Here is a 24,733-nt window from a genome sequence, read left to right on the forward strand (position 1 = left end):
GCCACAGCAGGTGGCACCAAACTGGTGGCCGTCACCTCAATGCATTCCTATCTAGTTCCATGCAAATAAGTAACTGTTGTTCTCTTAAAGGAAAAACACATTGGCTCGCAAAAATGTATTTTGTTTTTGAACCATACCACATCCCCCTACAAGCTCCATAAGGATTTAGCCTGAGCCAAGCAACGGTTCCACTTGTGCTCACTGTGCCAATTTCAAGCCGATGCATTCCTATGAAGTTATACACGAATAAGTAACCATCCTTTCTACCATGAAGATCAGCTTGGTTCACACATTTTCACACTGATCCTAATAAAGGAAGTTCCCCTCTACACTTCTGATATGTAAACTGCCTGAGCCAAGCAAAATTTGCCACAACAGGTGGCACCAAACTGGTTGCACTCACCTCAATGCATTCCTATATAGTTCCATGCAAATAACTAATTGTGGTTCTCTTATAGGAAAAACACATTGGCTCACAAGATGTATTTTGTTTTTCACCCATACCACATCCCCCTACAAGCTCCATCAGGATTTAGCCTGAGCCAAGCAATGGTTCCACTTGTGCCCACTGTGCCACTTTCAAGCCAATGCATTCCTATGGAGTTATAAACGAATAGGTAACCATCCTTTCTCCAATGAAGATCAACTTGGATCACCCATTTTCATACTGGTCCTAATAAAGGAAGTTCCCCTCTACACTTCTGATATGTAAACTGCCTGAGCCAAGCAAAATTTGCCACAACAGGTGGCACCAAACTGGTTGCCCTCACCTCAATGCATTCCTATATAGTTCCATGCAAATAACTAATTGTGGTTCTCTTATAGGAAAAACACATTGGCTCACAAGATGTATTTTGTTTTTCACCCATACCACATCCCCCTACAAGCTCCATAAGGATTTAGCCTGAGCCAAGCAACGGTTCCACTTGTGCCCACTGTGCCAATTTCAAGCCAATGCATTCCTATGGAGTTTTAAACGAATAAGTAACCATCCTTTCTACCATGAAGATCAGCTTGGCTCACACATTTTCACACTGATCCTAATAAAGGAAGTTCCCCTCTACACTTCTGATATGTAAACTGCCAGAGCCGAGCAAAATTCGCCACAACAGGTGGCACCAAACTGGTTGCCCTCACCTCAATGCATTCCTATATAGTTCCATGCAAATACTAATTGTGGTTCTCTTAAAGGAAAAACACATTGGCTCACAAGATGTATTTTGTTTTTCACCCATACCACATCCCCCTACAAGCTCCATCAGGATTTAGCCTGAGCCAAGCAACGGTTCCACTTGTGCCCACTGTGCCACTTTCAAGCCAATGCATTCCTATGGAGTTATAAACGAATAAGTAACCATCCTTTCTCCAATGAAGATCAACTTGGCTCACCCATTTTCATACTGGTCCTAATAAAGGAAGTTCCCCTCTACACTTCTGATATGTAAACTGCCTGAGCCGAGCACAATTTGCCACAGCAGGTGGCACTAAACTGGCTGCCCTCACTTCAATGCATTCCTATATAGTTCCATGCAAATAACTAACTGTGGTTCTCTTATAGGAAAAACACATTGGCTCACAAAAATGTATTTTGATTTTCAACCATACCACATCCCCCTACAAGCTCCATAAGGATTTATCCTGAGCCAAGCAACGGTTCCACTTGTGCCCACTGTGCCACTTTCAAGCCAATGCATTCCTATGGAGTTATAAACGAATAAGTAACCATCCTTTTGTACCATGAAGATCAGCTTTTCTCACACATTTTCACACTGATCCTAATAAAGGAAGTTCCCCTCTACACTTCTGATATGTAAACTGCCTGAGCCAAGCACAATTTGCCACAGCAGGTGGCACCAAACTGGTGGCCGTCACCTCAATGCATTCCTATCTAGTTCCATGCAAATAAGTAACTGTTGTTCTCTTAAAGGAAAAACACATTGGCTCGCAAAAATGTATTTTGTTTTTCAACCATACCACATCCCCCTACAAGCTCCATAAGGATTTATCCTGAGCCAAGCAACGGTTCCACTTGTGCCCACTGTGCCACTTTCAAGCCAATGCATTCCTATGGAGTTATAAACTAATAAGTAACCATCCTTTCTACCATGAAGATCAACTTGGCTCACCCATTTTCATACTGGTCCTAATAAAGGAAGTTCCCCTCTACACTTCTGATATGTAAACTGCCTGAGCCAAGCACAATTTGCCACAGCAGGTAGCACCAAACTGGTGGCCGTCACCTCAATGCATTCCTATATAGTTCCATGCAAATAAGAAACTGTGGTTCTCTTATAGGAAAAACACATTGGCTCGCAAAAATGTATTTTGTTTTTCAACCATACCACATCCCCCTACAAGCTCCATAAGGATTTATCCTGAGCCAATCAACGGTTCCACTTGTGCCCACTGTGCCACTTTCAAGCCAATGCATTCCTATGGAGTTATAAACGAATAAGTAACCATCCTGTCTACCATGAAGATCAGCTTGGCTCACACATTTTCACACTGATCCTAATAAAGGAAGTTCCTCTCTACACTTCTGATATGTAAACTGCTTGAGCCAAGCAAAATTTGCCACAACAGGTGGCACCAAACTGGTTGCCCTCACCTCAATGCATTCCTATATAGTTCCATGCAAATAACTAATTGTGGTTCTCTTATAGGAAAAACACATTGGCTCACAAGATGTATTTTGTTTTTCACCCATACCACATCCCCCTACAAGCTCCATCAGGATTTAGCCTGAGCCAAGCAACGGTTCCACTTGTGCCCACTGTGCCACTTTCACTTTCAAGCCAATGCATTCCTATGGAGTTATAAACGAATAGGTAACCATCCTTTCTCCAATGAAGATCAACTTGGATCACCCATTTTCATACTGGTCCTAATAAAGGAAGTTCCCCTCTACACTTCTGATATGTAAACTGCCTGAGCCAAGCACAATTTACCACAGCAGGTGGCACCAAACTGGTGGCCGTCACCTCAATGCATTCCTATATAGTTCCATGCAAATAAGTAACTGTGGTTCTCTTATAGGAAAACACATTGGCTCGCAAAAATGTATTTTGTTTTTCAACCATACCACATCCCCCTACAAGCTCCATAAGGATTTATCCTGAGCCAAGCAACGGTTCCACTTGTGCCCACTGTGCCACTTTCAAGCCAATGCATTCCTATGGAGTTATAAACGAATAAGTAACCATCCTTTCTACCATGAAAATCAGCTTGGCTCACCCATTTTCACACTGATCCTAATAAAGGAAGTTCCCCTCTACACTTCTGATGTGTAAACTGCCTGAGCCGAGCAAAATTTGCCACAACAGGTGGCACCAAACTGGTTGCCCTCACCTCAATGCATTCCTATATAGTTCCATGCAAATAACTAACTGTGGTTCTCTTATAGGAAAAACACATTGGCTCGCAAAAATGTATTTTGTTTTTCAACCATAGCACATCCCCCTACAAGCTCCATAAGGATTTATCCTGAGCCAAGCAACGGTTCCACTTGTGCCCACTGTGCCACTTTCAAGCCAATGCATTCCTATGGAGTTATAAACGAATAAGTAACCATCCTTTCTACCATGAAAATTAGCTTGGCTCACCCATTTTCACACTGATCCTAATAAAGGAAGTTCCCCTCTACACTTCTGATACGTAAACTGCCTGAGCCGAGCAAAATTTGCCACAACAGGTGTCACCAAACTGGTTGCCCTCACCTCTATGCATTCCTATATAGTTCCATGCAAATAAGTAACTGTGGTTCTCTTATAGGAAAAACACATTGGCTCGCAAAAATGTATTTTGTTTTTCAACCATACCACATCCCCCTACAAGCTCCATAAGGATTTATCCTGAGCCAAGCAACGGTTCCACTTGTGCCCACTGTGCCACTTTCAAGCCAATGCATTCCTATGGAGTTATAAACGAATAGGTAACCATCCTTTATACCATGAAAATTAGCTTGGCTCATCCATTTTCACACTGATCCTAATAAAGGAAGTTCCCCTCTACACTTCTGATATGTAAACTGCCTGAGCCGAGCAAAATTTGCCACAACAGGTGTCACCAAACTGGTTGCCCTCACCTCAATGCATTCCTGTATAGTTCCATGCAAATAAGTAACTGTGGTTCTCTTATAGGAAAAACACATTGGCTCGCAAAAATGTATTTTGTTTTTCAACCATACCACATCCCCCCTACAAGCTCCATAAGGATTTATCCTAAGCTAAGCAACGGTTTCACTTGTGCCCACTGTGCCACTTTCAAGCCAATGCATTCCTATGGAGTTATAAACGAATAAGTTAACCATCCTTTCTACCATGAAAATTAGCTTGGCTCACCCATTTTCACACTGATCCTAATAAAGGAAGTTCCCCTCTACACTTCTGATATGTAAACTGCCTGAGCCGAGCAAAATTTGCCACAACAGGTGTCACCAAACTGGTTGCCCTCACCTCAATGCATTCCTATATAGTTCCATGCAAATAACTAACTGTGGTTCTCTTATAGGGAAAACACATTGGCTCGCAAAAATGTATTTTGTTTTTCAACCATACCACATCCCCCTACAAGCTCCATACGGATTCATCCTGAGCCAAGCAATGGTTCCACTTGTGCCCACTGTGCCACTTTCAAGCCAATGCATTCCAATGGAGTTATAAACGAATAAGTAACCATCCTTTCTACCATGAAGATCAACTTGGCCCACCGATTTTCATACTGATCCTAATAAAGGAAGTTCCCCTCTACACTTCTGATATGTAAACTGCCTGAACCAAGCACAATTTGCCACAGCAGGTGGCACCAAACTGGTGGCCGTCACCTCAATGCATTCCTATATAGTTCCATGCAAATAAGAAACTGTGGTTCTCTTATAGGAAAAACACATTGGCTCGCAAAAATGTATTTTGTTTTTCAACCATACCACATCCCCCTACAAGCTCCATAAGGATTTAGCCTGAGCCAAGCAACGGTTCCACTTGTGCCCACTGTTCCACTTTCAAGCCAATGCATTCCTATGGAGTTATAAACGAATAAGTAACCATCCTTTCTACCATGAAGATCAGCTTGGCTCACATATTTTCACACTGATCCTAATAAAGGAAGTTCCCCTCTACACTTCTGATATGTAAACTGCCTGAGCCAAGCAAAACTTGCCACAACAGGTGGCACCAAACTGGTTGCCCTCACCTCAATGCATTCCTATATAGTTCCATGTAAATAACTAACTGTGGTTCTCTTATAGGAAAAACACATTGGCTCGCAAAAATGTATTTTGTTTTTCAACCATACCACATCCCCCTACAAGCTCCATACGGATTCATCCTGAGCCAAGCAACAGTTCCACTTGTGCCCACTGTGCCACTTTCAAGCCAATGCATTCCTATGGAGTTATAAACTAATAAGTAACCATCCTTTCTACCATGAAGATCAACTTGGCTCACCCGTTTTCATACTGGTCCTAATAAAGGAAGTTCCCCTCTACACTTCTGATATGTAAACTGCCTGAGCCAAGCACAATTTGCCACAGCAGGTAGCACCAAACTGGTGGCCATCACCTCAATGCATTCCTATATAGTTCCATGCAAATAAGAAACTGTGGTTCTCTTATAGGAAAAACACATTGGCTCGCAAAAATGTATTTTGTTTTTCAACCATACCACATCCCCCTACAAGCTCCATAAGGATTTAGCCTGAGCCAAGCAACGGTTCCACTTGTGTCCACTGTGCCAATTTCAAGCCAATGCATTCCTCTGGAGTTTTAAACGAATAAGTAACCATCCTTTCTACCATGAAGATCAGCTTGGCTCACACATTTTCACACTGATCCTAATAAAGGAAGTTCCCCTCTACACTTCTGATATGTAACCTGCCAGAGCCGAGCAAAATTTGCCGCAACAGGTGGCACCAAACTGGTTGCCCTCACCTCAATGCATTCCTATATAGTTCCATGCAAATAACTAATTGTGGTTCTCTTAAAGGAAAAAGACATTGGCTCACGAGATGTATTTTGTTTTTCACCCATACCACATCCTCCTACAAGCTCCATCAGGATTTAGCCTGAGCCACGCAACGGTTCCACTTGTGCCCACTGTGCCACTTTCAAGCCAATGCATTCCTATGGAGTTATAAACGAATAAGTAACCATCCTTTCTCCAATGAAGATCAACTTGGCTCACCCATTTTCATACTGGTCCTAATAAAGGAAGTTCCCCTCTACACTTCTGATATGTAAACTGCCTGAGCCGAGCAAAATTTGCCACAACAGGTGGCACCAAACTGGCTGCCCTCACTTCAATGCATTCCTATATAGTTCCACTCAAATAACTAACTGTGGTTCTCTTATAGGAAAAACACATTGGCTCGCAAAAATGTATTTTGATTTTCAACCATACCACATCCCCCTACAAGCTCCATAAGGATTTATCCTGAGCCAAGCAACGGTTCCACTTGTGCCCACTGTGCCACTTTCAAGCCAATGCATTCCTATGGAGTTATAAACGAATAAGTAACCATCCTTTTGTACCATGAAGATCAGCTTGGCTCACACATTTTCACACTGATCCTAATAAAGGAAGTTCCCCTCTACACTTCTGATATGTAAACTGCCTGAGCCAAGCACAATTTGCCACAGCAGGTGGCACCAAACTGGTGGCCGTCACCTCAATGCATTCCTATCTAGTTCCATGCAAATAAGTAACTGTTGTTCTCTTAAAGGAAAAACACATTGGCTCGCAAAAATTTATTTTGTTTTTCAACCATACCACATCCCCCTACAAGCTCCATAAGGATTTATCCTGAGCCAAGCAACGGTTCCACTTGTGCCCACTGTGCCACTTTCAAGCCAATGCATTCCTATGGAGTTATAAACTAATAAGTAACCATCCTTTCTACCATGAAGATCAACTTGGCTCACCCATTTTCATACTGGTCCTAATAAAGGAAGTTCCCCTCTACACTTCTGATATGTAAACTGCCTGAGCCAAGCACAATTTGCCACAGCAGGTAGCACCAAACTGGTGGCCGTCACCTCAATGCATTCTTACATAGTTCAATGCAAATAAGAAACTGTGGTTCTCTTATAGGAAAAACACATTGGCTCGCAAAAATGTATTTTGTTTTTCAACCATACCACATCCCCCTACAAGCTCCATAAGGATTTAGCCTGAGCCAAGCAACGGTTCCACTTGTGCCCACTGTGCCAATTTCAAGCCAATGCATTCCTATGGAGTTTTAAACGAATAAGTAACCATCCTTTCTACCATGAAGATCAGCTTGGCTCACACATTTTCACACTGATCCTAATAAAGGAAGTTCCCCTCTACACTTCTGATATGTAAACTGCCTGAGCCGAGCAAAATTTGCCACAACAGGTGGCACCAAACTGGTTGCCCTCACCTCAATGCATTCCCATATAGTTCCTTGCAAATAACTAATTGTGGTTCTCTTAAAGGAAAAAGACATTGGCTCACAAGATGTATTTTGTTTTTCACCCATACCACATCCTCCTACAAGCTCCATCAGGATTTAGCCTGAGCCAAGCAACGGTTCCACTTGTGCCCACTGTGCCACTTTCATGCCAATGCATTCCTATGGAGTTATAAACGAATAGGTAACCATCCTTTCTCCAATGAAGATCAACTTGGCTCACCCATTTTCATACTGGTCCTAATAAAGGAAGTTCCCCTCTACACTTCTGATATGTAAACTGCCTAAGCCGAGCAAAATTTGCCACAACAGGTGGCACCAAACTGGCTGCCCTCACTTCAATGCATTCCTAGATAGTTCCATGCAAATAACTAACTGTGGTTCTCTTATAGGAAAAACACATTGGCTCGCAAAAATGTATTTTGATTTTCAACCATACCACATCCCCCTACAAGCTCCATAAGGATTTATCCTGAGCCAAGCAACGGTTCCACTTGTGCCCACTGTGCCACTTTCAAGCCAATGCATTCCTATGGAGTTATAAACGAATAAGTAACCATCCTTTTGTACCATGAAGATCAGCTTGGCTCACACATTTTCACACTGATCCTAATAAAGGAAGTTCCCCTCTACACTTCTGATATGTAAACTGCCTGAGCCAAGCACAATTTGCCACAGCAGGTGGCACCAAACTGGTGGCCGTCACCTCAGTGCATTCCTATCTAGTTCCATGCAAATAAGTAACTGTTGTTCTCTTAAAGGAAAAACACATTGGCTCGCAAAAATGTATTTTGTTTTTCAACCATACCACATCCCCCTACAAGCTCCATAAGGATTTATCCTGAGCCAAGCAACGGTTCCACTTGTGCCCACTGTGCCACTTTCAAGCCAATGCATTCCTATGGAGTTATAAACTAATAAGTAACCATCCTTTCTACCATGAAGATCAACTTGGCTCACCCATTTTCATACTGGTCCTAATAAAGGAAGTTCCCCTCTACACTTCTGATATGTAAACTGCCTGAGCCAAGCACAATTTGCCACAGCAGGTAGCACCAAACTGGTGGCCGTCACCTCAATGCATTCCTATATAGTTCCATGCAAATAAGAAACTGTGGTTCTCTTATAGGAAAAACACATTGGCTCGCAAAAATGTACTTTGTTTTTCAACCATACCACATCCCCCTACAAGCTCCATAAGGATTTAGCCTGAGCCAAGCAACGGTTCCACTTGTGCCCACTGTGCCAATTTCAAGCCAATGCATTCCTATGCAGTTTTAAACGAATAAGTAACCATCCTTTCTACCATGAAGATCAGCTTGGCTCACACATTTTCACACTGATCCTAACAAAGGAAGTTCCCCTCTACACTTCTGATATGTAAACTGCCTGAGCGGAGCAAAATTTGCCACAACAGGTGGCACCAAACTGGTTGCCCTCACCTCAATGCATTCCTATATAGTTCCATGCAAATAACTAATTGTGGTTCTCTTAAAGGAAAAAGACATTGGCTCACAAGATGTATTTTGTTTTTCACCCATACCACATCCTCCTACAAGCTCCATCAGGATTTAGCCTGAGCCAAGCAACGGTTCCACTTGTGCCCACTGTGCCACTTTCAAGCCAATGCATTCCTATGGAGTTATAAACAAATAGGTAACCATCCTTTCTCCAATGAAGATCAACTTGGCTCACCCATTTTCATACTGGTCCTAATAAAGGAAGTTCCCCTCTACACTTCTGATATGTAAACTGCCTGAGCCGAGCAAAATTTGCCACAACAGGTGGCACCAAACTGGCTGCCCTCACTTCAATGCATTCCTATATAGTTCCATGCAAATAACTAACTGTGGTTCTCTTATAGGAAAAACACATTGGCTCGCAAAAATGTATTTTGATTTTCAACCATACCACATCCCCCTACAAGCTACATAAGGATTTATCCTGAGCCAAGCAACGGTTCCACTTGTGCCCACTGTGCCACTTTCAAGCCAATGCATTCCTATGGAGTAATAAACGAATAAGTAACCATCCTTTTGTACCATGAAGATCAGCTTGGCTCACACATTTTCACACTGATCCTAATAAAGGAAGTTCCCCTCTACACTTCTGATATGTAAACTGCCTGAGCCAAGCACAATTTGCCACAGCAGGTGGCACCAAACTGGTGGCCGTCACCTCAATGCATTCCTATCTAGTTCCATGCAAATAAGTAACTGTTGTTCTCTTAAAGGAAAAACACATTGGCTCGCAAAAATGTATTTTGTTTTTCAACCATATCACATCCCCCTACAAGCTCCATAAGGATTTATCCTGAGCCAAGCAACGGTTCCACTTGTGCCCACTGTGCCACTTTCAAGCCAATGCATTCCTATCGAGTTATAAACGAATAAGTAACCATCCTGTCTACCATGAAGATCAGCTTGGCTCACACATTTTCACACTGATCCTAATAAAGGAAGTTCCTCTCTACACTTCTGATATGTAAACTGCCTGAGCCAAGCACAATTTGCCACAGCAGGTGGCACCAAACTGGTGGCCGTCATCTCAATGCATTCCTACATAGTTCCATGCAAATAAGTAACTGTGGTTCTCTTATAGGAAAAACACATTGGCTCGCAAAAATGTATTTTGTTTTTCAACCATACCACATCCCCCCTACAACCTCCATAAGGATTTATCCTGAGCTAAGCAACGGTTTCACTTGTGCCCACTGTGCCACTTTCAAGCCAATGCATTCCTATGGAGTTATAAACGAATAAGTTAACCATCCTTTCTACCATGAAAACTAGCTTGGCTCACCCATTTTCACACTGATCCTAATAAAGGAAGTTCCCCTCTACACTTCTGATATGTAAACTGCCTGAGCCGAGCAAAATTTGCCACAACAGGTGTCACCATACTGGTTGCCCTCACCTCAATGCATTTCTGTATAGTTCCATGCAAATAAGTAACTGTGGTTCTCTTATAGGAAAAACACATTGGCTCGCAAAAATGTATTTTGTTTTTCAACCATACCACATCCCCCCTACAAGCTCCATAAGGATTTATCCTGAGCTAAGCAACGGTTTCACTTGTGCCCACTGTGCCACTTTCAAGCCAATGCATTCCTATGGAGTTATAAACGAATAAGTTAACCATCCTTTCTACCATGAAAATTAGCTTGGCTCACCCATTTTCACACTGATCCTAATAAAGGAAGCTCCCTCTACACTTCTGATATGTAAACTGCCTGAGCCGAGCAAAATTTGCCACAACAGGTGTCACCAAACTGGTTGCCCTCACCTCAATGCATTCCTATATAGTTCCATGCAAATAACTAACTGTGGTTCTCTTATAGGGAAAACACATTGGCTCGCAAAAATGTATTTTGTTTTTCAACCATACCACATCCCCCTACAAGCTCCATACGGATTCATCCTGAGCCAAGCAATGGTTCCACTTGTGCCCACTGTGCCACTTTCAAGCCAATGCATTCCAATGGAGTTATAAACGAATAAGTAACCATCCTTTCTACCATGAAGATCAACTTGGCCCACCGATTTTCATACTGATCCTAATAAAGGAAGTTCCCCTCTACACTTCTGATATGTAAACTGCCTGAACCAAGCACAATTTGCCACAGCAGGTGGCACCAAACTGGTGGCCGTCACCTCAATGCATTCCTATATAGTTCCATGCAAATAAGAAACTGTGGTTCTCTTATAGGAAAAACACATTGGCTCGCAAAAATGTATTTTGTTTTTCAACCATACCACATCCCCCTACAAGCTCCATAAGGATTTAGCCTGAGCCAAGCAACGGTTCCACTTGTGCCCACTGTTCCACTTTCAAGCCAATGCATTCCTATGGAGTTATAAACGAATAAGTAACCATCCTTTCTACCATGAAGATCAGCTTGGCTCACACATTTTCACACTGATCCTAATAAAGGAAGTTCCCCTCTACACTTCTGATATGTAAACTGCCTGAGCCAAGCAAAACTTGCCACAACAGGTGGCACCAAACTGGTTGCCCTCACCTCAATGCATTCCTATATAGTTCCATGTAAATAACTAACTGTGGTTCTCTTATAGGAAAAACACATTGGCTCGCAAAAATGTATTTTGTTTTTCAACCATACCACATCCCCCTACAAGCTCCATACGGATTCATCCTGAGCCAAGCAACGGTTCCACTTGTGCCCACTGTGCCACTTTCAAGCCAATGCATTCCTATGGAGTTATAAACTAATAAGTAACCATCCTTTCTACCATGAAGATCAACTTGGCTCACCCATTTTCATACTGGTCCTAATAAAGGAAGTTCTCCTCTACACTTCTGATATGTAAACTGCCTGAGCCAAGCACAATTTGCCACAGCGGGTAGCACCAAACTGGTGGCCATCACCTCAATGCATTCCTATATAGTTCCATGCAAATAAGAAACTGTGGTTCTCTTATAGGAAAAACACATTGGCTCGCAAAAATGTATTTTGTTTTTCAACCATACCACATCCCCCTACAAGCTCCATAAGGATTTAGCCTGAGCCAAGCAACGGTTCCACTTGTGTCCACTGTGCCAATTTCAAGCCAATGCATTCCTCTGGAGTTTTAAACGAATAAGTAACCATCCTTTCTACCATGAAGATCAGCTTGGCTCACACATTTTCACACTGATCCTAATAAAGGAAGTTCCCCTCTACACTTCTGATATGTAAACTGCCTGAGCCGAGCAAAACTTGCCGCAACAGGTGGCACCAAACTGGTTGCCCTCACCTCAATGCATTCCTATATAGTTCCATGCAAATAACTAATTGTGGTTCTCTTAAAGGAAAAAGACATTGGCTCACAAGATGTATTTTGTTTTTCACCCATACCACATCCTCCTACAAGCTCCATCAGGATTTAGCCTGAGCCAAGCAACGGTTCCACTTCTGCCCACTGTGCCACTTTCAAGCCAATGCATTCCTAGGGAGTTATAAACGAATAAGTAACCATCCTTTCTCCAATGAAGATCAACTTGGCTCACCCATTTTCACACTGGTCCTAATAAAGGAAGTTCCCCTCTACACTTCTGATATGTAAACTGCCTGAGCCGAGCAAAATTTGCCACAACAGGTGGCACCAAACTGGCTGCCCTCACTTCAATGCATTCCTATATAGTTCCACGCAAATAACTAACTGTGGTTCTCTTATAGGAAAAACACATTGGCTCGCAAAAATGTATTTTGTTTTTCAACCATACCACATCCCCCTACAAGCTCCATACGGATTCATCCTGAGCCAAGCAACGGTTCCACTTGTGCCCACTGTGCCACTTTCAAGCCAATGCATTCCTATGGAGTTATAAACTAATAAGTAACCATCCTTTCTACCATGAAGATCAACTTGGCTCACCCATTTTCATACTGGTCCTAATAAAGGAAGTTCCCCTCTACACTTCTGATATGTAAACTGCCTGAGCCAAGCACAATTTGCCACAGCAGGTAGCACCAAACTGGTGGCCGTCACCTCAATGCATTCCTATATAGTTCCATGCAAATAAGAAACTGTGGTTCTCTTATAGGAAAAACACATTGGCTCGCAAAAATGTATTTTGTTTTTCAACCATACCACATCCCCCTACAAGCTCCATAAGGATTTAGCCTGAGCCAAGCAACGGTTCCACTTGTGCCCACTGTGCCAATTTCAAGCCAATGCATTCCTATGGAGTTTTAAACGAATAAGTAACCATCCTTTCTACCATGAAGATCAGCTTGGCTCACACATTTTCACACTGATCCTAATAAAGGAAGTTCCCCTCTACACTTATGATATGTAAACTGCCAGAGCCGAGCAAAATTTGCCACAACAGGTGGCACCAAACTGGTTGCCCTCACCTCAATTCATTCCTATATAGTTCCATGCAAATAACTAATTGTGGTTCTCTTAAAGGAAAAAGACATTGGCTCACAAGATGTATTTTGTTTTTCACCCATACCACATCCTCCTACAAGCTCCATCAGGATTTAGCCTGAGCCAAGCAACGGTTCCACTTGTGCCCACTGTGCCACTTTCAAGCCAATGCATTCCTATGGAGTTATAAACGAATAAGTAACCATCCTTTCTCCAATGAAGATCAACTTGGCTCACCCATTTTCATACTGGTCCTAATAAAGGAAGTTCCCCTCTACACTTCTGATATGTAAACTGCCTGAGCCGAGCAAAATTTGCCACAACAGGTGGCACCAAACTGGCTGCCCTCACTTCAATGCATTCCTATATAGTTCCATGCAAATAACTAACTGTGGTTCTCTTATAGGAAAAACACATTGGCTCGCAAAAATGTATTTTGATTTTCAACCATACCATATCCCCCTACAAGCTCCATAAGGATTTATCCTGAGCCGAGCAACGGTTCCACTTGTGCCCACTGTGCCACTTTCAAGCCAATGCATTCCTATGGAGTTATAAACGAATAAGTAACCATCCTTTTGTACCATGAAGATCAGCTTGGCTCACACATTTTCACACTGATCCTAATAAAGGAAGTTCCTCTCTACACTTCTGATATGTAAACTGCCTGAGCCAAGCACAATTTGCCACAGCAGGTGGCACCAAACTGGTGGCCGTCACCTCAATGCATTCCTATATAGTTCCATGCAAATAAGTAACTGTGGTTCTCTTATAGGAAAAACACATTGGCTCGCAAAAATGTATTTTGTTTTTCAACCATACCACATCCCCCCTACAAGCTCCATAAGGATTTATCCTGAGCTAAGCAACGGTTTCACTTGTGCCCACTGTGCCACTTTCAAGCCAATGCATTCCTATGGAGTTATAAACGAATAAGTTAACCATCCTTTCTACCATGAAAATTAGCTTGGCTCACCCATTTTCACACTGATCCTAATAAAGGAAGTTCCCCTCTACGCTTCTGATATGTAAACTGCGTGAGCCGAGCAAAATTTGCCACAACAGGTGTCACCAAACTGGTTGCCCTCACCTCAATGCATTCCTATATAGTTCCATGCAAATAACTAACTGTGGTTCTCTTATAGGGAAAACACATTGGCTCGCAAAAATGTATTTTGTTTTTCAACCATACCACATCCCCCTACAAGCTCCATATGGATTCATCCTGAGCCAAGCAATGGTTCCACTTGTGCCCACTGTGCCACTTTCAAGCCAATGCATTCCAATGGAGTTATAAACAAATAAGTAACCATCCTTTCTACCATGAAGATCAACTTGGCTCACCGATTTTCATACTGGTCCTAATAAAGGAAGTTCCCCTCTACACTTCTGATATGTAAACTGCCTGAGCCAAGCACAATTTGCAACAGCAGGTGGCACCAAACTGGTGGCCGTCACCTCAATGCATTCCTATATAGTTCCATGCAAATAAGAAACTGTGGTTCTCTTATAGGAAAAACACATTGGCTCGCAAAAATGTATTTTGTTTTTCAACCATACCACATCCCCCTACAAGCTCCATAAGGATTTAGCCTGAGCCAAGCAACGGTTCCACTTGTGCCCACTGTGCCACTTTCAAGCCAATGCATTCCTATGGAGTTATAAATTAATAAGTAACCATCCTTTCTACCATGAAGATCAGCTTGGCTCACACATTTTCACACTGATCCTAATAAAGGAAGTTCCCCTCTACACTTCTGATATGTAAACTGCCTGAGCCAAGCAAAACTTGCCACAACAGGTGGCACCAAACTGGTTGCCCTCACCTCAATGCATTCCTATACAGTTCCATGTAAATAACTAACTGTGGTTCTCTTATAGGAAAAACACATTGGCTCGCAAAAATGTATTTTGTTTTTCAACCATACCACATCCCCCTACAAGCTCCATACGGATTCATCCTGAGCCAAGCAACGGTTCCACTTGTGCCCACTGTGCCACTTTCAAGCCAATGCATTCCTAGGGAGTTATAAACTAATAGATAACCATCCTTTCTACCATGAAGATCAACTTGGCTCACCCATTTTCATACTGGTCCTAATAAAGGAAGTTCCCCTCTACACTTCTGATATGTAAACTGCCTGAGCCAAGCACAATTTGCCACAGCAGGTAGCACCAAACTGGTGGCCGTCACCTCAATGCATTCCTATATAGTTCCATGCAAATAAGAAACTGTGGTTCTCTTATAGGAAAAACACATTGGCTCGCAAAAATGTATTTTGTTTTTCAACCATACCACATCCCCCTACAAGCTCCATAACGATTTAGCCTGAGCCAAGCAACGGTTCCACTTGTGCCCACTGTGCCAATTTCAAGCCAATGCATTCCTATGGAGTTTTAAACGAATAAGTAACCATCCTTTCTACCATGAAGATCAGCTTGGCTCACACATTTTCACACTGATCCTAATAAAGGAAGTTCCCCTCTACACTTCTGATATGTAAACTGCCTGAGCCGAGCAAAATTTGCCACAACAGGTGGCACCAAACTGGTTGCCCTCACCTCAATGCATTCCTATATAGTTCCTTGCAAATAACTAATTGTGGTTCTCTTAAAGGAAAAAGACAATGGCTCACAAGATGTATTTTGTTTTTCACCCATACCACATCCTCCTACAAGCTCCATCAGGATTTAGCCTGAGCCAAGCAACGGTTCCACTTGTGCCCACTGTGCCACTTTCATGCCAATGCATTCCTATGGAGTTATAAACGAATAGGTAACCATCCTTTCTCCAATGAAGATCAACTTGGCTCACCCATTTTCATACTGGTCCTAATAAAGGAAGTTCCCCTCTACACTTCTGATATGTAAACTGCCTGAGCCGAGCAAAATTTGCCACAACAGGTGGCACCAAACTGGCTGCCCTCACTTCAATGCATTCCTAGATAGTTCCATGCAAATAACTAACTGTGGTTCTCTTATAGGAAAAACACATTGGCTCGCAAAAATGTATTTTGATTTTCAACCATACCACATCCCCCTACAAGCTCCATAGGGATTTATCCTGAGCCAAGCAACGGTTCCACTTGTGCCCACTGTGCCACTTTCAAGCCAATGCATTCCTATGGAGTTATAAACGAATAAGTAACCATCCTTTTATACCATGAAGATCAGCTTGGCTCACACATTTTCACACTGATCCTAATAAAGGAAGTTCCCCTCTACACTTCTGATATGTAAACTGCCTGAGCCAAGCACAATTTGCCACAGCAGGTGGCACCAAACTGGTGGCCGTCACCTCAATGCATTCCTATCTAGTTCCATGCAAATAAGTAACTGTTGTTCTCTTAAAGGAAAAACACATTGGCTCGCAAAAATGTATTTTGTTTTTCAACCATACCACATCCCCCTACAAGCTCCATAAGGATTTATCCTGAGCCAAGCAACGGTTCCACTTGTGCCCACTGTGCCACTTTCAAGCAAATGCATTCCTATGGAGTTATAAACTAATAAGTAACCATCCTTTCTACCATGAAGATCAACTTGGCTCACCCATTTTCATACTGGTCCTAATAAAGGAAGTTCCCCTCTACACTTCTGATATGTAAACTGCCTGAGCCAAGCACAATTTGCCACAGCAGGTAGCACCAAACTGGTGGCCGTCACCTCAATGCATTCCTATATAGTTCCATGCAAATAAGAAACTGTGGTTCTCTTATAGGAAAAACACATTGGCTCGCAAAAATGTACTTTGTTTTTCAACCATACCACATCCCCCTACAAGCTCCATAAGGATTTAGCCTGAGCCAAGCAACGGTTCCACTTGTGCCCACTGTGCCAATTTCAAGCCAATGCATTCCTATGCAGTTTTAAACGAATAAGTAACCATCCTTTCTACCATGAAGATCAGCTTGGCTCACACATTTTCACACTGATCCTAACAAAGGAAGTTCCCCTCTACACTTCTGATACGTAAACTGCCTGAGCGGAGCAAAATTTGCCACAACAGGTGGCACCAAACTGGTTGCCCTCACCTCAATGCATTCCTATATAGTTCCATGCAAATAACTAATTGTGGTTCTCTTAAAGGAAAAAGACATTGGCTCACAAGATGTATTTTGTTTTTCACCCATACCACATCCTCCTACAAGCTCCATCAGGATTTAGCCTGAGCCAAGCAACGGTTCCACTTGTGCCCACTGTGCCACTTTCAAGCCAATGCATTCCTATGGAGTTATAAACAAATAGCTAACCATCCTTTCTCCAATGAAGATCAACTTGGCTCACCCATTTTCATACTGGTCCTAATAAAGGAAGTTCCCCTCTACACTTCTGATATGTAAACTGCCTGAGCCGAGCAAAATTTGCCACAACAGGTGGCACCAAACTGGCTGCCCTCACTTCAATGCATTCCTATATAGTTCCATGCAAATAACTAACTGTGGTTCTCTTATAGGAAAAACACATTGGCTCGCAAAAATGTATTTTGATTTTCAACCATACCACATCCCCCTACAAGCTACATAAGGATATATCCTGAGCCAAGCAACGGTTCCACTTGTGCCCACTGTGCCACTTTCAAGCCAATGCATTCCTATGGAGTAATAAACGAATAAGTAACCATCCTTTTGTACCATGAAGATCAGCTTGGCTCACACATTTTCACACTGATCCTAATAAAGGAAGTTCCCCTCTACACTTCTGATATGTAAACTGCCTGAGCCAAGCACAATTTGCCACAGCAGGTGGCACCAAACTGGTGGCCGTCACCTCAATGCATTCCTATCTAGTTCCATGCAAATAAGTAACTGTTGTTCTCTTAAAGGAAAAACACATTGGCTCGCAAAAATGTATTTTGTTTTTCAACCATATCACATCCCCCTACAAGCTCCATAAGGATTTATCCTGAGCCAAGCAACGGTTCCACTTGTGCCCACTGTGCCACTTTCAAGCCAATGCATTCCTATCGAGTTATAAACGAATAAGTAACCATCCTGTCTACCATGAAGATCAGCTTGGCTCACACATTTTCACACTGATCCTAATAAAGGAAGTTCCTCTCTACACTTCTGATATGTAAACTGCCTGAGCCAAGCACAATTTGCCACAGCAGGTGGCACCAAACTGGTGGCCGTCATCTCAATGCATTCCTACATAGTTCCATGCAAATAAGTAACTGTGGTTCTCTTATAGGAAAAACACATTGGCTCGCAAAAATGTATTTTGTTTTTCAAACATACCACATCCCCCCTACAACCTCCATAAGGATTTATCCTGAGCTAAGCAACGGTTTCACTTGTGCCCACTGTGCCACTTTCAAGCCAATGCATTCCTATGGAGTTATAAACGAATAAGTTAACCATCCTTTCTACCATGAAAACTAGCTTGGCTCACCCATTTTCACACTGATCCTAATAAAGGAAGTTCCCCTCTACACTTCTGATATGTAAACTGCCTGAGCCGAGCAAAATTTGCCACAACAGGTGTCACCAAACTGGTTGCCCTCACCTCAATGCATTTCTGTATAGTTCCATGCAAATAAGTAACTGTGGTTCTCTTATAGGAAAAACACATTGGCTCGCAAAAATGTATTTTGTTTTTCAACCATACCACATCCCCCCTACAAGCTCCATAAGGATTTATCCTGAGCTAAGCAACGGTTTCACTTGTGCCCACTGTGCCACTTTCAAGCCAATGCATTCCTATGGAGTTATAAACGAATAAGTTAACCATCCTTTCTACCATGAAAATTAGCTTGGCTCACCCATTTTCACACTGATCCTAATAAAGGAAGTTCCCCTCTACACTTCTGATATGTAAACTGCCTGAGCCGAGCAAAATTTGCCACAACAGGTGTCACCAAACTGGTTGCCCTCACCTCAATGCATTCCTATATAGTTCCATGCAAATAACTAACTGTGGTTCTCTTATAGGGAAAACACATTGGCTCGCAAAAATGTATTTTGTTTTTCAACCATACCACATCCCCCTACAAGCTCCATACGGATTCATCCTGAGCCAAGCAATGGTTCCACTTGTGCCCACTGTGCCACTTTCAAGCCAATGCATTCCAATGGAGTTATAAACGAATAAGTAATCATCCTTTCTACCATGAAGATCAACTTGGCCCACCGATTTTCATACTGATCCTAATAAAGGAAGTTCCCCTCTACACTTCTGATATGTAAACTGCCTGAACCAAGCACAATTTGCCACAGCAGGTGGCACCAAACTGGTGGCCGTCACCTCAATGCATTCCTATATAGTTCCATGCAAATAAGAAACTGTGGTTCTCTTATAGGAAAAACACATTGGCTCGCAAAAATGTATTTTGTTTTTCAACCATACCACATCCCCCTACAAGCTCCATAAGGATTTAGCCTGAGCCAAGCAACGGTTCCACTTGTGCCCACTGTTCCACTTTCAAGCCAATGCATTCCTATGGAGTTATAAACGAATAAGTAACCATCCTTTCTACCATGAAGATCAGCTTGGCTCACACCTTTTCACACTGATCCTAATAAAGGAAGTTCCCCTCTACACTTCTGATATGTAAACTGCCTGAGCCAAGCAAAACTTGCCACAACAGGTGGCACCAAACTGGTTGCCCTCACCTCAATGCATTCCTATATAGTTCCATGTAAATAACTAACTGTGGTTCTCTTATAGGAAAAACACATTGGCTCGCAAAAATGTATTTTGTTTTTCAACCATACCACATCCCCCTACAAGCTCCATACGGATTCATCCTGAGCCAAGCAACGGTTCCACTTGTGCCCACTGTGCCACTTTCAAGCCAATGCATTCCTATGGAGTTATAAACTAATAAGTAACCATCCTTTCTACCATGAAGATCAACTTGGCTCACCCATTTTCATACTGGTCCTAATAAAGGAAGTTCCCCTCTACACTTCTGATATGTAAACTGCCTGAGCCAAGCACAATTTGCCACAGCGGGTAGCACCAAACTGGTGGCCATCACCTCAATGCATTCCTATATAGTTCCATGCAAATAAGAAACTGTGGTTCTCTTATAGGAAAAACACATTGGCTCGCAAAAATGTATTTTGTTTTTCAACCATACCACATCCCCCTACAAGCTCCATAAGGATTTAGCCTGAGCCAAGCAACGGTTCCACTTGTGTCCACTGTGCCAATTTCAAGCCAATGCATTCCTCTGGAGTTATAAACGAATAAGTAACCATCCTTTCTCCAATGAAGATCAACTTGGCTCACCCATTTTCACACTGGTCCTAATAAAGGAAGTTCCCCTCTACACTTCTGATATGTAAACTGCCTGAGCCGAGCAAAATTTGCCACAACAGGTGGCACCAAACTGGCTGCCCTCACTTCAATGCATTCCTATATAGTTCCACGCAAATAACTAACTGTGGTTCTCTTATAGGAAAAACACATTGGCTCGCAAAAATGTATTTTGTTTTTCAACCATACCACATCCCCCTACAAGCTCCATACGGATTCATCCTGAGCCAAGCAACGGTTCCACTTGTGCCCACTGTGCCACTTTCAAGCCAATATATTCCTATGGAGTTATAAACTAATAAGTAACCATCCTTTCTACCATGAAGATCAACTTGGTTCACCCATTTTCATACTGGCCTAATAAAGGAAGTTCCCCTCTACACTTCTGATATGTAAACTGCCTGAGCCAAGCACAATTTGCCACAGCAGGTAGCACCAAACTGGTGGCCGTCACCTCAATGCATTCCTATATAGTTCCATGCAAATAAGAAACTGTGGTTCTCTTATAGGAAAAACACATTGGCTCGCAAAAATGTATTTTGTTTTTCAACCATACCACATCCCCCTACAAGCTCCATAAGGATTTAGCCTGAGCCAAGCAACGGTTCCACTTGTGCCCACTGTGCCAATTTCAAGCCAATGCATTCCTATGGAGTTTTAAACGAATAAGTAACCATCCTTTCTACCATGAAGATCAGCTTGGCTCACACATTTTCACACTGATCCTAATAAAGGAAGTTCCCCTCTACACTTATGATATGTAAACTGCCAGAGCCGAGCAAAATTTGCCACAACAGGTGGCACCAAACTGGTTGCCCTCACCTCAATTCATTCCTATATAGTTCCATGCAAATAACTAATTGTGGTTCTCTTAAAGGAAAAAGACATTGGCTCACAAGATGTATTTTGTTTTTCACCCATACCACATCCTCCTACAAGCTCCATCAGGATTTAGCCTGAGCCAAGCAACGGTTCCACTTGTGCCCACTGTGCCACTTTCAAGCCAATGCATTCCTATGGAGTTATAAACGAATAAGTAACCATCCTTTCTCCAATGAAGATCAACTTGGCTCACCCATTTTCATACTGGTCCTAATAAAGGAAGTTCCCCTCTACACTTCTGATATGTAAACTGCCTGAGCCGAGCAAAATTTGCCACAACAGGTGGCACCAAACTGGCTGCCCTCACTTCAATGCATTCCTATATAGTTCCATGCAAATAACTAACTGTGGTTCTCTTATAGGAAAAACACATTGGCTCGCAAAAATGTATTTTGATTTTCAACCATACCATATCCCCCTACAAGCTCCATAAGGATTTATCCTGAGCCGAGCAACGGTTCCACTTGTGCCCACTGTGCCACTTTCAAGCCAATGCATTCCTATGGAGTTATAAACGAATAAGTAACCATCCTTTTGTACCATGAAGATCAGCTTGGCTCACACATTTTCACACTGATCCTAATAAAGGAAGTTCCTCTCTACACTTCTGATATGTAAACTGCCTGAGCCAAGCACAATTTGCCACAGCAGGTGGCACCAAACTGGTGGCCGTCACCTCAATGCATTCCTATATAGTTCCATGCAAATAAGTAACTGTGGTTCTCTTATAGGAAAAACACATTGGCTCGCAAAAATGTATTTTGTTTTTCAACCATACCACATCCCCCCTACAAGCTCCATAAGGATTTATCCTGAGCTAAGCAACGGTTTCACTTGTGCCCACTGTGCCACTTTCAAGCCAATGCATTCCTATGGAGTTATAAACGAATAAGTTAACCATCCTTTCTACCATGAAAATTAGCTTGGCTCACCCATTTTCACACTGATACTAATAAAGGAAGTTCCCCTCTACGCTTCTGATATGTAAACTGCGTGAGCCGAGCAAAATTTGCCACAACAGGTGTCACCAAACTGGTTGCCCTCACCTCAATGCATTCCTATATAGTTCCATGCAAATAACTAACTGTGGTTCTCTTATAGGGAAAACACATTGGCTCGCAAAAATGTATTTTGTTTTTCAACCATACCACATCCCCCTACAAGCTCCATATGGATTCATCCTGAGCCAAGCAATGGTTCCACTTGTGCCCACTGTGCCACTTTCAAGCCAATGCATTCCAATGGAGTTATAAACAAATAAGTAACCATCCTTTCTACCATGAAGATCAACTTGGCTCACCGATTTTCATACTGGTCCTAATAAAGGAAGTTCCCCTCTACACTTCTGATATGTAAACTGCCTGAGCCAAGCACAATTTGCAACAGCAGGTGGCACCAAACTGGTGGCCGTCACCTCAATGCATTCCTATATAGTTCCATGCAAATAAGAAACTGTGGTTCTCTTATAGGAAAAACACATTGGCTCGCAAAAATGTATTTTGTTTTTCAACCATACCACATCCCCCTACAAGCTCCATAAGGATTTAGCCTGAGCCAAGCAACGGTTCCACTTGTGCCCACTGTGCCACTTTCAAGCCAATGCATTCCTATGGAGTTATAAATGAATAAGTAACCATCCTTTCTACCATGAAGATCAGCTTGGCTCACACATTTTCACACTGATCCTAATAAAGGAAGTTCCCCTCTACACTTCTGATATGTAAACTGCCTGAGCCAAGCAAAACTTGCCACAACAGGTGGCACCAAACTGGTTGCCCTCACCTCAATGCATTCCTATACAGTTCCATGTAAATAACTAACTGTGGTTCTCTTATAGGAAAAACACATTGGCTCGCAAAAATGTATTTTGTTTTTCAACCATACCACATCCCCCTACAAGCTCCATACGGATTCATCCTGAGCCAAGCAACGGTTCCACTTGTGCCCACTGTGCCACTTTCAAGCCAATGCATTCCTATGGAGTTATAAACTAATAGGTAACCATCCTTTCTACCATGAAGATCAACTTGGCTCACCCATTTTCATACTGGTCCTAATAAAGGAAGTTCCCCTCTACACTTCTGATATGTAAACTGCCTGAGCCAAGCACAATTTGCCACAGCAGGTAGCACCAAACTGGTGGCCGTCACCTCAATGCATTCCTATATAGTTCCATGCAAATAAGAAACTGTGGTTCTCTTATAGGAAAAACACATTGGCTCGCAAAAATGTATTTTGTTTTTCAACCATACCACATCCCCCTACAAGCTCCATAAGGATTTAGCCTGAGCCAAGCAACGGTTCCACTTGTGCCCACTGTGCCAATTTCAAGCCAATGCATTCCTATGGAGTTTTAAACGAATAAGTAACCATCCTTTCTACCATGAAGATCAGCTTGGCTCACACATTTTCACACTGATCCTAATAAAGGAAGTTCCCCTCTACACTTCTGATATGTAAACTGCCAGAGCCGAGCAAAATTTGCCACAACAGGTGGCACCAAACTGGTTGCCCTCACCTCAATTCATTCCTATATAGTTCCATGCAAATAACTAATTGTGGTTCTCTTAAAGGAAAAAGACATTGGCTCACAAGATGTATTTTGTTTTTCACCCATACCACATCCTCCTACAAGCTCCATCAGGATTTAGCCTGAGCCAAGCAACGGTTCCACTTGTGCCCACTGTGCCACTTTCAAGCCAATGCATTCCTAGGGAGTTATAAACAAATAAGTAACCATGCTTTCTCCAATGAAGATCAACTTGGCTCACCCATTTTCATACTGGTCCTAATAAAGGAAGTTCCCCTCTACACTTCTGATGTGTAAACTGCCTGAGCCGAGCAAAATTTGCCACAACAGGTGGCACCAAACTGGCTGCCCTCACTTCAATGCATTCCTATATAGTTCCATGCAAATAACTAACTGTGGTTCTCTTATAGGAAAAACACATTGGCTCGCAAAAATGTATTTTGATTTTCAACCATACCACATCCCCCTACAAGCTCCATAAGGATTCATCCTGAGCCAAGCAACGGTTCCACTTGTGCCCACTGTGCCACTTTCAAGCCAATGCATTCCTATGGAGTTATAAACGAATAAGTAACCATCCTTTTGTACCATGAAGATCAGCTTGGCTCACACATTTTCACACTGATCCTAATAAAGGAAGTTCCCCTCTACACTTCTGATATGTAAACTGCCTGAGCCAAGCACAATTTACTACAGCAGGTGGCACCAAACTGGTGGCCGTCACCTCAATGCATTCCTATCTAGTTCCATGCAA

This window comes from Triturus cristatus, chromosome 1_1 (assembly GCF_964204655.1).
Source record: "Triturus cristatus chromosome 1_1, aTriCri1.1, whole genome shotgun sequence".
Classification (NCBI taxonomy): domain Eukaryota; kingdom Metazoa; phylum Chordata; class Amphibia; order Caudata; family Salamandridae; genus Triturus; species Triturus cristatus.